A 14,173-nucleotide genomic window follows, 5' to 3' on the forward strand; every position below is an offset into this window, starting at 1 on the left:
TCTGTGTCAGCGCAGGTAACATATGGTGCAGCTTCATCAGCCTTATCAAATTATGTGTGGAGTGAACAACTCCACAAATTATACTGGATTGGTAGCATACAGATTTTCTTGATAATTCATTCACAGGAAAAGGCACATTATTGAGTGAGATTCATGCCATGGCAGAGCGCATTCAACATCTGCTATTTCCCCTACAAATGGGTATGTTCATAAAACAGCCAGGCTGCTTGCGTTTGGCATTGATGGGATTCTTCACAATTAATCTGAGCCGGGAACTGCGTTTTTAACAGGATCTTCTTTTAAAATAAATATTTAAAAATCAGACAAACAACAACAACAAATCCTGAGTGAATGCTGTTCTAAAACTCCTTAGGAGCCAGACCAACTTGTAGCAACCTGGAATATACTGAAAAAAGCACACACTCATTAATCTGCATACGAATGCCAATTTGAGTCTTCCCATATTTAAGTTGGTTTGTTTATTTATTACATTTATACATTTGTTTGTTTATTTATTTATTACATTTATATCCCACCCTTCCTCCCAGAGGAGGTCAGAATGGCAAACAATAAGCAATAAAACAATAAAACCATCTACAAAACATTATGTAGCCCCAACTGCATCACCCACACACAAGACAGAGGTATTGGCAGACCTGTGGTAACTTCCAAGGCTCTGCACAAGTAGAAACATCTGAAGAAAAAACAAACCTAAGTGGGGGAAAGCCCCCAAAGAGCCTCAGAATAACTCAATGGCACAAAATGTTTAGAGGCTGAAAACCTTTTCAGGGATTCAGTTGCCTCATGTAAGGCGATAATTTCTTGCACACCCCAGTCCCAATCCCAGTTGTATAAAATGCTTTCTATTTGCTCAGCAGAGAAGAAAGGGCACCGTGTGTGATTTCCTCAGAAACACTGTCCTTGTTATTATGCTACATGTTCCAGGAATCAGGCCTGGCTCAGACAACACAGGCGATAGTCTGACGTGACAGAATTCTGTGTGGAGGAAGCCATATTATTAAATGCTCCACCATGTTATAACAAGTATGTAGTAAAGTAACACATCAGGAAAGGAGACAATGCTGTCTTGCCACCACAGCCTACTGCCTCATTCTACATAATGGGTTTGATATCTCGATTCCTTGAGTCGTTTTCAGGTGTACCTAAAAATGAAAGGCAGGGTGAGTCCAACAAAAAGTTATTCACATTTAAATTTCTTCCATCTTAAATGTAGAAAATTAAGCACACACTTAACTCTCTCACTGAAATCAGTTCAGTTTAAAAATGCTTACCTTTTGCTGGAAAACACCTAGAGGTTCTCATGCATACATATCATCCACATGAGTTGGAGGAGTCATGTTTCTATCCAGAATAAGCTCACGCTGCTCACAGGGGAAAAAAATTCAAGCATTTGGAGGCTACTTGATTGATTGATTGATTGATTCACTGACTGATAGTTATGTCGTGCTTTTCCTCTGGGCAGCCCAAGATGGCATACATAGGTTTCTCTTGAGGTTTCGCATCTGGACACTGATCAGGCTTGGCCCTGCTTAGCTTCAATAAAGTTCCTGTGCCAGTTGCCTCCGGAATTGTTCAGTTGGATAAAGTATTGTTATGTTTCCTTGATGGAAATTGCTCCAGAAGCCATATATCTAGAGGAGGCTAGATCAGCTGTTCTCAACCTTTGGGTCCCCAGATGTTACTGAACTACAGTTCCCATAATTCTTGACCATTGACCATGCTGGCTAGGGCTAACGGGAGTTGTAGTCCAGCAACATCTGGGGACCCAAAGGTTGGGAAAGGCTGGGCTAAATATTGTACTGGGCGTTTAATAAAACAGGGCATGTAATAGGTATTGCAGCCTAACAAAATTGTGGAACTATCCATTCCACATAATCCATTACAACATTAATGTTGAGGAAGGGCCACACCTCAGTGGGAGAGCATCAGATTTGTATGTGGAAGGTCCCAGATTTAATCCCTGGCATCTTCAGGTAGGATTGGGAATATCCATTGCCTGAAATCCTGGAGAGCTGCTGCCAGTCAGGATTGTCAGGATTGAGTTAGATGGACCAATGGTATATAGCTGCTCCTTGTCTTCCTACACGCACAGAGGCACTTTTTCATTACTATGGCTGCTGCTTTTCCCTGATGCCATTTTCATCTTCTTTGCCCTCACAGTCAGTCCTCAGCCTCATTTGCCCATCATGTTGCCTTTTATTGCAACTGGCTGTGGAGATGATTCATGCAATTTAAACCAAACAAACAAAAAACCCCATAACAACATCACATCACATGTAGGATTCTGACACCTTTTGTAGAATTATGTGAGCTGTGTCCATAGAGATTAAATGGCTACATACGCAAATGAATCTGAGGGTTGGGATGGCCAAGAAAAGCAAGAGCACTGAAACCATGCATTTGCAGTAAATGTAAGTGAAAATAGCTGAAAATTGGAGGTGCTTGACAGTTGCAAAAAGAAACATAATGAGACAACCCTAATAACAAGGAACAAGGGAGGAAAATACCTTCAAGGCCATCTGAGCATTTTTTTCCAAAGATGCCTTATCTTCAGCTCATTGTTTTTGTTTTTAAGACAAAGCGTAATATTACAAAGTATGAACTGTAAGTGGCTGTGTAGTGCTTGATGATATAAAGCGCATAAACTCCAAGCTCCTAATTATGCTGGACAGAGTTCACAGTGGTAGATTATCCCAAGCAATCTGAGAGAGAAAACTGAGGAGTAATGGGAGTCAATTAGGTTTCAATAGTAAATTCTACTCCAAAACAATTTTGGAGGAAAGGCATAGTTTTGAAAATAATATATTGCTTAAAACAAACAAGTTTTGTTATCTTGAGATCTCTTTTCTGGAGACGGCTTATTTTAGTTCTGAGTCCCCCCCCCCACATTAAGTATCCACAAAGGTAACGTTCTCTTGATAGTTTAGTAATGTTGTTTACTGAGGGTACATTGCCAAGGAGACCAGATATTCTGTTAAGGAACATCTTAGCAACCAAAAAGCATTTGCAGCATTTATGACATCCCTGCCTGAACATTTTCTGAAGGCATTTGCCAAAGCCATTTGCAGGAAATGAGTCAATACTAGACATGGGTATTAGGTAGGAAAGTGGAATAAACTGCTATTTTGCTGTTCTCTGACCTCATAAATGATATTGGATTGACTATTGCACTGCAAATCATCCACAGTGCAAAACATGAGTGATTTATTCTGGCACACATGCCATTGGGTTTCTGCTGATAACTGTGGAATTATTGCTGCTTTGTTACAGTAAAGTGTGTTATCTCCCTAACCTCAAAGAAATTGAGACCAGATGGTAGAGAGAAATAATTGAAAGAGGAAGATAAAAGAGACTGGGATGTATGTTATTTATTTATTTATTATTTGATTTATGAGCGTCAGTGCAGAACACTCCTTTCTAATTCCCTTGAAGACACTGTTCATGGCTGTCCAGACAATGGTCGTGGCAAGATTTGGGAGGCACCCTCAGTAAGCCTTGCAGTGCAATCCTATGCATATTTACTCAAGAGGTAAGTCACTCTGTGTTCAGTGGTGGTGGCATTTGGATTCAGCGGAGGCCCAATCCAGGCTTGATCGCTGTCCACCTTGTGCTTGCTATGAGTGGCTGGACTGTGGCAGCAGCAGTGGCAGCAGGCAGTTTCGATTGCTCTGTTAGTGTGTTTGGGATTGCAGTCCTACTGTGCAATCAAGGGGTGACCAAAGACATCTTGCAGCCTGAGACCAAGGCAAGGACAAGGTGATGCCATCCTGTTCCACATATAGAATCCAACAAAACTGGCAGCTTAATCCTTCTTCGGCGCTGGTGACAGGATAACCCTGCACTGCATAGAGCAGGCTAGCTTAGGTGTCTAAGAGGAAATAGAATCACAGTGCTGGAAGGGATTTCAAAGACCATCTAGTACAATGCCTTTCCAGTTAGGAAGTGCACTGTACAGCATCCTCAATAGATGGCCATCCAACCTCTGAATGGTGAAGGGCTATAGCTCTGCCCTCCAGCCTTTGCTGCCTTAGGTGTCTAAGAGGAAATAGAATCACGGAGCTGGAAGGGATTTCAAAGACCATCTAGTACAATGCCTTTCCAGTTAGGAAGTGCACTGTACAGCATCCTCAATAGATGGCCATCCAACCTCTGAATGGTGAAGGGCTATAGCTCTGCCCTCCAGCCTTTGCTGCCTTAGGTGTCTAAGAGGAAATAGAATCACGGAGCTGGAAGGGATTTCAAAGACCATCTAGTACAATGCCTTTCCAGTTAGGAAGTGCACTGTACAGCATCCTCAATAGATGGCCATCCAACCTCTGAATGGTGAAGGGCTATAGCTCTACCCTCCAGCCTTTGCTGCCTTAGGTGTCTAAGAGGAAATAGAATCACGGAGCTGGAAGGGATTTCAAAGACCATCTAGTACAATGCCTTTCCAGTTAGGAAGTGCACTGTACAGCATCCTCAATAGATGGCCATCCAACCTCTGAATGGTGAAGGGCTATAGCTCTGCCCTCCAGCCTTTGCTGCCTTAGGTGACTGCCTCACTCTGCATATTGGTAACATAGAATCATAGAATAGTAGAGTTGGAAGGGGCCTATAAGGCCATCAAGTCCAACCCCCTGCTCAATGCAGGAATCCAAATCAAAGCATTCCCAACAGATGGCTGTCCAGCTGCCTCTTGAATGCCTCCAGTGTCGGAGAGCCCACTACCTCTCTAGGTAATTGGTTCCATTGTTGTATGGCTCTAACAGTTAGGAAGTTTTTCCTGATGTCCAGTCGAAATCTGGCTTCCTGCAACTTGAGCCCATTATTCTGTGTCCTGCACTCTGGGATGATCGAGAACAGATCTCGGCCCTCCTCTGTGTGACAGGCTTTCATGTACTTGAAGAGTGCTATCATATCTCCCCTCAGTCTTCTCTTCTGCAGGCTAAATATGTCCAGTTCTTTCAGCCTCTCCTCATAGGGCTTTGTTTCCAGTCCCCTGATCATCCTTGTTGCCCTCCTCTGAACATGTTCCAGTTTGTCTGCATCCTTCTTGAAGTGCGGAGACCAGACCTGGATGCAGTATTCAAGATGAGCCAGCCACGGTGCAATCCTTTTGTTCAATGGGTCTTACTTCCAAGTAAATGTATACAGGATTTCAGCCCTAACTATGAAGAAGGGTTCCAGGTTCTTCCATGCTGCCTCTAACCACATTGGATGCTCTGTGCAAATTGAGAATAAGAACCCTGTTGGACCCATTGCCAGTTCTGCGCCACCAATTGTATTTCTATATTTTCAGTATATTTATATAGTGTTCAATGACAAAAGTTCTCAGGGTGGCTTAGGGGACAAATTAAAACCATAAAATGCAAACATACAACATGAAAATAAAATCTAAAACAGAATGAAACCAGCAATGGAATAAAACCAGCAGAGAATGACATCATTTTAGTACAATAGATCTAATAAGAACTAAAACTATTTAAAAAAGAAAAGCCTGGGAAATAATAAAAAAGTAGGATGCTACCTCATACTGAGTCAGACCAGTGGTCCATCTAGCTCAGTACTGTCTACACTGACTGGCAGAAGCTCTCCAGGGTTTCAAGCTGCCCAAAAGACCATAGCATAGGTGCCAGGAGAGTCTTTATGGCAGGGATGGGAAACCTGTGGCCCTCCCGATGTTGCTGAACTACAACTCCCATTATCCTTGGCCATTGGCCATCCTGGTTGGGGGTGATGGGTGTTGGAGTCTGACAACATCTAGAGGGCCACAGGCTCCCCAACTCTCTTCTATGAGGGGGCTTTCCATAAACTGGGTACCAGCAATGAAAAGGACCTCTGTCTTGTAGCCACTCCCTTGGTCTCATTTGGCTAAGGTACTTGGAGAAGTGCCTCAGAAGATGATGTCAAGGCCCAGGTAGATTTCTGTGGGAGGAGATGCTCCTTTAGGTAACCTGACCCCACCCTGCTTAGGGCTTTAAAGGTTAATTCCAATGCTTTGGTTCCCAGAAACTGACTGGAAGCATGTGCAGATGGCAAAGCACTGATAATATGAAAGTACCAGCCGGTCCCTGTTAGCAGTCTTGTTGCCCTATTTTGGATGGTCTGAAGACCATTTTCAAAGCCAGCCCCACAAATAATGCAAATGAGAGATTACCCGAAGGTGGGTAACTATGAGCAGAAAAGTTATCCAATAAAACAAGACCAGTCTGATTCTTTGGGTGCCTCTACTGAATTCAGATAAGTACAGCATAGCTTTTACTTTTATTATTACAATTGGTTGTTCTTAATAGATGATGATGATGATGATGATGATGATTTTATTTATATTTATATTTATATCCCACCCTTCCTCCCAGTAGGAGCCCCAGGGCAGCAGAGAAAACTGAAGTAGAAGGGAACACTATTTATATGAAACACATTCTTACGTTAATGGGAAAACCCCCCAGTATCCTCACAGATGCAATACATGCTTGAGCTCTTCAAGGCAGTAATGCTGCAATCAAACAGCAGGCATCTTGTTTTATATTTTAAGATGAAGTTTAAAGACTATTTGCAAATTTTAATGTGCAGAGCCCCCCAGCTACAACAAGAATTTATGAAGTGTGGTATCAATGGTTCATAATTTGGTAATGGGGTTTAATTAGCTAAGTATTATTTCTGTTTTTGATTGTGGTTTCATTTTTGGACAAATGTTATTAGTTTGTTTCTCATCAATAGGCATCTATGGAACTGCAAGAGAAATGAGATAGCAATATTTTAATCTTACCATTAAAAAAGAAAAGCAATATCACTTAAAATGTGCATATCACTTAAAAAGATGGAGACCAAGCCTGCAATTCTAACCCCGCAGAAGTAAGCCACATTGAATTAAATAGGACTTATTTCTGAGTAAACATGGATATGATTGTGCTGTTAAGGAGCTTCCAGATGGGAGCCTTATGTCCAGTCACAGCACATCAGGTGGGGCACCACAACTGCACTGTCTCCCTGGTTGTGCCAGCGCTACCGCTCACTGGGACCAGAAGGGGCATGGCAGGATAGAGGTAAGGGTGGATGAAGCACAGGCTGGCACAGGCAAGCATAAATGCATGCCCATCTGCACCTGCTTCTGTTGCAAACCCAGTGCTTCCCCTGCCCTCACCACTTCACTGCCTCCTCCTAGTCTCAGTGAGCAATACCGCCACCACAGCTCAGAGGACAGTGCAGTGGCTGCACCCAGTGATGGCTGGTGCCCGCTGGACCTGCTAGGATAGTGGTTCTTAACCTTTGTTTGGGTTACAGACCCTTTGAGAATCTGATGAAAGCTATAGACCCTCATATATAAATAAATAAAATTTTATTGCATTGGAAACCAATTTGTTTTGCACCTGGTTCACTGACCCCCTGAAGCTTGTTTCTTATCAATAGGCCTAACAGGTTAAAAACCTCTGTGCTAGGAGGTCACAGGGGGCATGGCCAATGAGCTCACAGGGCGTATGGTGTTTGTCACCCCCTTTGCATTTGCCAGGGGGGCAGATGTTATTTTATCTTGAGGTCAGATAAGCAATAAAGTTTGACACCAGCTGTTGTAATTAATGTGCCTTTATTCCTTCTCTCAGTCCCAACACCCTCGCAAGTGCGATTGGTGGGGACGAGAGATAGGGCCTTTTCAGTGGCTGCTCCTAGGTTCTGGAACTCCCTTCCTAGGGAGGCACGAATGGCCCCCTCCTTGCCATCCTTCTGTCGGCAAGTAAAGACTTTTTTATTCTGACAGGCTTTTGGGATAGAAGGTGCTTAGGATTGGGCTTTACAAGACTTGTTTTATTGTTTTATATTATTATTTGTATTATTTTAAATTGTTTTTAGATTTTTAAGTGCCTTTTACGGTTTTAAGGTTGTGCATAGTTTAATTGTATTATAATTGTATGTTTTCTATGTTTTTAACTACATGTAGTTCTATTTGTAAGCCGCCCTGAGTTCCAGTTTGGAAAAAGGGCGGGGTAAAAATAAAGTTTCAATTCAATTCAATTCTATTTACAGATATGACCCTTCACAGCAGAAAATACTTTACCAGTCTCAGCTATGAGAAAGCCCCCCTCCCTTATATTGTAGAGAAGGGGGCCTCCTATAGGTCAGTTCTGCAGCCCCTCCATAGGCTTCTGCAGAGTCTGTACCATTGATGTGTGATGATTAATGTCTGTTCTCTCTGTGTTCCTTGTGTGTGCCTCTCTCTCTTTATAGGCAGAGAAATGACTGTCATAAATCATTTCTAGTATTGTAAGTGGCCAATAACATCAAAGAATACTCTGTAGTTGCTTACTATACAGTCTCATGATCTCAATTTGTGTAGATACAACATTGCTGATAAGGTATTTGCTGTTGTGTACTGTTCCTCAGGTCATCCCCTGTCTACTTCAAAGGATGCTTCAGAAATGAGTCACCTCCTGCTAGCCTCATGCAAATGTTCTAATAAGGAAGGAGTGTTTGACCTGTTGTGAGAGAGTTCACAGCCCTTTATTGAGGTCTATGCTGACTCATGCTTCTAAACAGCTCTGACAAGCTGTTTCAGGCCCCATCCAGGCTCAGATAGGGCATTTAAAGGAAGGATGGCTGGATTTCACATGATCTCTAGCAACAATTCTTTAATAATGCACATGACCAAGTTGTTATGGTTTTCTCCCCATTCTCCTCCTTTGCAAAGATAGCAAAGATAAGGTGGATATTTAAGCATTACAGGTTTACAAATAGCATATAACTAAAAAGAAAAGTGTCTTACTTTGGTTCAGAGTGAGGCTCTACTGACACTGTTGCTTCTCTGTTGGGAGAAAAGTTATGTGGTCTCCACCTGTACTGTTTTTCTCCATATCCATCTCCTTTGCAAAAAAAAAGTGGACACTGTTGAAAACTGTAATGTTTAATATAACATAACAGTTTTATTAAAACTTAGCACCTAAGTGTCTTATTTTTGTTCATAATTTCTCACATATGTTCATGCCACAATAACTGCACATTACTCAAAAATAAGCCCTTCTGAATTCCATTGGGATTGCTCCCTGATAACTATGTAGAGCCTGAATTGGTTAGTCTTAACAATAGCACACAAGGCTGTTAACAAGGCACCCAATACATTTCCAGATCTATGGGAAAACATTATTCCCTTCCTTCAGCTTATTCATATCTACACTTCTTTTTGGTCCAGATTGTGGAATAAGGTGGATGGACATTAAATCATCTAGGACCTGGGAGATCAAGGTTAAAATAATCACTTAACCATGAAATTAACTGTGTGACCTTGGGCCAGTCACTGCCTCTCATCCTAACTTACTTCACAGGGTTGTTGTGAGGATAACATGGGGTGGAATAGATATAAACTCAATACTGATAAATAAGGAATAATCAAAATAAAAACTTTCTCTCCGGGCTGCTTGCCCCCAATTTTAAATTAGGGAGGGTTGGGGAGGCAGTTTGTAACAATGAGAAAGCCAACCTAAAAATCAAAGAAAAAATAATCTGAGACCCAAATGTATATTCATGCCAACCAACACTGGATTTTACATGTACATTCCCAGCAAATCCAGTATATGGCTGTCTGCTGGGTGGGGTATGCAGACAGGGTGCAATCCATGATCCCATGCTACATATACTGTAGGTTCTGCACGCGAAGTACTCACCTGAACCATCCTCTGCACCGTCCTACTTTTTGTGATAGCATTTTAAGTTTGCCAATGTGTTTTATAGCCTTTTCGTCCTCACAACAATCCTGTAAAGTAGATCCTAATGCAATTTTAGCAAAACAAACAAAAAACAGTAATAGCACCTTCAAGACTAACACATTTATAATGGCATAAACTGACTTGGGCTAGTGCGCTTCCTCAGATGCATCATTCTTGGCAATCCATGGAGCTTATGCAATAAAAAAATTGTTAGTTTTAAAGTGCTAGTGGACTATTGTTTTGTTCTGGTGTAAGCCATGGCTAGTTGGCTACTACTTTGACTGAAAGTGTACCAGAGTAACATACCCAGTACAATGACCCTGGGGCAGAGAGAAGGAATTTTGAATTAGGCCTTCAGATCTTCTGGTAGGCTGTTTTTGTTTTTTTTAAAGTGTAAAGGCAAGGTTCTTGCCAGTTGGCTTACAGGGAAGGTAAATGTGCAGGCAATTTTCTCCCCAATCAAAGTGTGACACAGCCTAAATGGTTTAACTTGAGTAGGGGGGTATGATTAAGAATTATGACCCTCAGAAATAAATGGCATGAGCATGTACAGAGTGTGCCTGCCTCTCCAGTGAGGAAGATTTGTATTTAACAAGATTATTCCACAATAGTAACAGCAGCCTGAAATATAAGCCCTTCATTGTCAGTCAGCCACACAATACATGGAATCACTGCTGTGAAGGAGGAGGAGGTGCACAGTACCAATGTGAATTACTTCCTAATTCACTATAAAAATTGGGATGTTGAATTGTTGCCACTAAAGCCTTTATCCTGCATCTGTGTTTGTTCATAAATCCACAAGGAGCCAAGCCAGAGCACGAGAACAGCACTGCAGAACATTTGTTTTGCAACATGAATGCTTGCACATTTGGGTGGTATGCTGATAAAAGCTTTTTTTTTTTAGAATAGCTTTTGGGGAAGGACTGTAGCTCAGTGGGAGAGCATCTGCTTTGCATGCAGAAGGTCCAAGGTTCAATCCCTGGCATTTGCAGATATAGCTGGGAAGAGACTCCTTGTCTGAAAACCTGGAGAGCCACTGCCAGTCAGTGTAGACAATACTGAGCTAGATGGAGCAATGGTCTGACTCACTATAACTGTCAGTCTCTGCTGACCAAGTGAAATAGTTTATGGCTGCAGTAACATAATTAGCAGATAACAGCCAGCAGCCAGGCCATAAATCTGTCAGGCTTGAGTTGAGGCAAAGAGGCCCGCAACTACAGTGAGCGTAAATACCAGGTAGGAAGAGCCGAGAGAACAGACGAGTCCAAAGTCAAGGTACCGGAGATCTAATTAGGCAGGGCATGGTTGAAGACACAGGATCACAAGCCAGGTTGGCTACAAAGAGTTTCCAGCAAGAGCCCCAAGCCACTCAGCCTGTTAAGCTCATCGTCTGAGGCCAGGTGTTCACAATCAGCCTTCCCTTTTTCAAGAGCTGGTGGTTCTTAAACAGGCCGACTGCCTCCATTGTTTCAACGGTGTCTCCTCTCTGCTGGGGTTGGAGTAGCTTTCTGGTCACTCTCTGAATGTGACAGGGTCCTGTTCCTTGTCTGAGGGCAAAGGGTCTTGAGCTGCCTTTCTGTTGGTCCTTTCCCCTGAGTCTGGTGGGTGAAGCATCTTGAGCTGCCCTTTGACTCGTCCCTTCTCCTGGGTTTCCCATTCCCCTTCATCTGTTGAGTCCTCTGAGGAAGGCGTGACAATGACACAGCTTGCTATTTCACAGAAATTTGGATTCAGTGTAAGGGGGTTTCGAAGGATGTGTGAGGGAGCTGCAGGGCCACATCAGCTGGCTCCAGTTCACCACCAGTGTTGGAATACTCAGTGGCCACATCCATTTGCATATTTTGCATGCATGAGAAGAGCTCTATGTGTATGCGTAGAGCTTCTCCCCACTAGAAGAATCCTGACTCAATCAGGATCCCCCCACTTCAAGAAGAGCACTAGAGTATGTATAACCATTGGTATGCATATACAGCCACTTCAAACACATGCTGAATGCTCAGAAGGGGGGGGTGAGCTGTTGGGGGAGTGGCTAGTCTGCAAAGCTCTGCACCTCCTCACACAGTCTTTGAGGACATGGGACAGGCCATCTGATCCCCTCATTATTGCACCACTGTCATAGTAGATGGTACACACATTATCGTTTTTTTCTGCTCTGACAAGACCTCTGGTCAAATCTTTTTCATACAGTTTCATAGCTGTTCACTCTGTAGTCAGGAAAGCCAAAACTAAGCTCCCTCCCAAGTGGTGGCTTGTGGCTCCATGTCAATGGAACAGTGGAATCAGCACCTTGGACAGCTCCTTGAAAGTTCGGACTAAAGCCCAGAGTGGATATGGAGCCACCAGCCACCACTGCTTATTACTGATATATATCCTTTTGTTTCCTTTAATAATTCCTCTTCTGATGATATGAAGCCCCCAGCATCTCATACTAAATTATGGTGTGATTTTATATTATTAAATTATTTAGTGCACTCATAGAGGTGCTTGCAGATGTAACATTTCTGTGGAAAAAAGAGTCCAAGGGGAAGCTTGTGATTACCCTTCTTCCCCCTCAGATTTACATTTCCCTTCCTTCTCTATCCTGCTCTATCGCTCATTTTCCCCTTTCAGTGCCAACCACTGTTTCTGCAATGAGATTAATACTAACCCTCATAAATTGTTATGCAGAGTCTGAAATCTACTTCCAGTAGGGGTGGTCAGGTAGGGCACATTGCTAAAAAAGAGGATTTGCACCCCCAAAAGAGGACAATTTGCATAAAATGTGCATATGATGATTTATATGCCGAGATGCAAATGTGGAAATAATTACTATAATTTAAATAGAAATCCAATGGGTGGTATTCAGTGCTAGTTCTACTCCAAGAAGATCCACTGAAATTAATAGACAAGACTAATTTAGGTTCATTGATTGCAGTGGGTTTACTCTGAGCAGGACGTAATAGAATGCAAACCCAATGCTTCTCACCAAAGTGAGGAAGACACAAGTGATGTGGGTGCCTGCTGAATCTGCTGACCAGGTGCTGCTAATTGTGGATGGGCAACTTCAAGGCTCCTGCACCCCTTTTTTGTGGTTCCTTAGCGTTTAACCAGACTTAAACTGGACAAATAGAGGACATGGTCAAATAATCCTCTGACAACCCTTCAAAATAGAATTCTGTCCTTTGTAAAGTAGGACACGGCCACCCTACTTCTAGCCCTAGTCTCAGACTCTGGTATAATGCTAAACCATAGGGTTAAAATCAGAACAGATATAATGATAACTGTGGTTGGTGCTGAGAAATGGGGAACACTTTCCAAGAGGAAGAAGAAGAAAGGGAAGGAGGATGTGATTCTTAGGCACACTCCCCATCTCTTAACAAGGGTCAAGAAACGGGGAGATGTTAGGTCTGCAGTAGACCCACCTGTGTTACGTTTTGGTCCCTAATTAATTCCATCCCTATTTATTCTTGGAAAGGTGGAAACTGTTGAGCCTAGAGTCAGATGAATATGGAATTCAAATATACTATGACACACTCAAAAGAAGGAATATTAAATATGGGAGGACAGTGAATAGAGATAAGACATAAACCTACAAATAATATTTATGTATGAGCTGTGTTACAATGATAGAATTGTATAGCATTTTTGTCTCAGATGATAGAAATTCAGTAATGTGATGTTCTTTCCCCATATGATCCATTAAATGGAAAACTAGCATATGCTATTTATCCCTGAGCGTTTTTGTGACAACCACTCTTGCTTTACCAATACAGATTATCTGATGAAAAATAAAGTCACAAAATAATAATGTACGCAATGAGGTTCCTTACAGGATATAAATAAGCACTCGAATTGAAAATTTATGGGGTTTGGCCAAACGTTTTCAAACCGAGTCTGAAATTCTCAATTCACTTTGTCTATTTGAAGTCTATGGAATTACTATGGCGGTAAGTGCCCACCCTTTGTATCAGAGCTAAGCTGAAACTACTCGTCTTGTATTTTGTGAGTGTCAGAAAGCAAGTCCCATTCTGATGATTTTCAGCACTTGCTGGAAATGCTTTTATTATTATTTATTTGATTTATTAGTCACTTTCCCCAAAAAATGAACTCAAAGCAACTTATGAACACATCTGTATTGTTCTTAGTCTGATTTTTCCTGTCCTGTTTCCCTTCTTTGCTCTCATAAGTTGGTATCCAATGTTATATTCACAGTAGACTAATAGAGTAGACTCCTAAGTTACAGTACAATTGATTGTTCTAATGCTGCTTTTCTAGAATTGTATTTTGCATTTTATGCCCTGATGAATGAACTATGCCAGGAGAAGGACAGTGAGAGTGTGAACTTTTTATATTCTCCTGGACCTCTTGGTGGCTTTCAACATCATTGAACATGGTACTGTTGTAAGATTGGGCAATTGGGCAGGAGAGAATCAGGAGGAGTGCATAATCTTGGCAAAATCTGCACAGCCATATCTGCCTACAACTTTCTTTTATTA

At 42.1% G+C, this 14,173-nt stretch overlaps 1 long non-coding RNA gene across 1 annotated transcript; it reads right to left on the minus strand.

The window, feature by feature from the left end:
• Positions 1–617: 617 nt before the first annotated feature.
• On the minus strand, positions 618–11,056 carry LOC133385809 (uncharacterized). The gene is made up of 4 exons (XR_009762968.1): positions 10,932–11,056; positions 9,657–9,759; positions 8,762–8,858; positions 618–1,163 (listed from the first exon to the last, which is right to left on the minus strand). It is a non-coding gene; the product is annotated as an uncharacterized LOC133385809 (long non-coding RNA).
• Positions 11,057–14,173: the final 3,117 nt, after the last annotated feature.

This window comes from Rhineura floridana, chromosome 5 (assembly GCF_030035675.1).
Source record: "Rhineura floridana isolate rRhiFlo1 chromosome 5, rRhiFlo1.hap2, whole genome shotgun sequence".
NCBI lineage: Eukaryota > Metazoa > Chordata > Lepidosauria > Squamata > Rhineuridae > Rhineura > Rhineura floridana.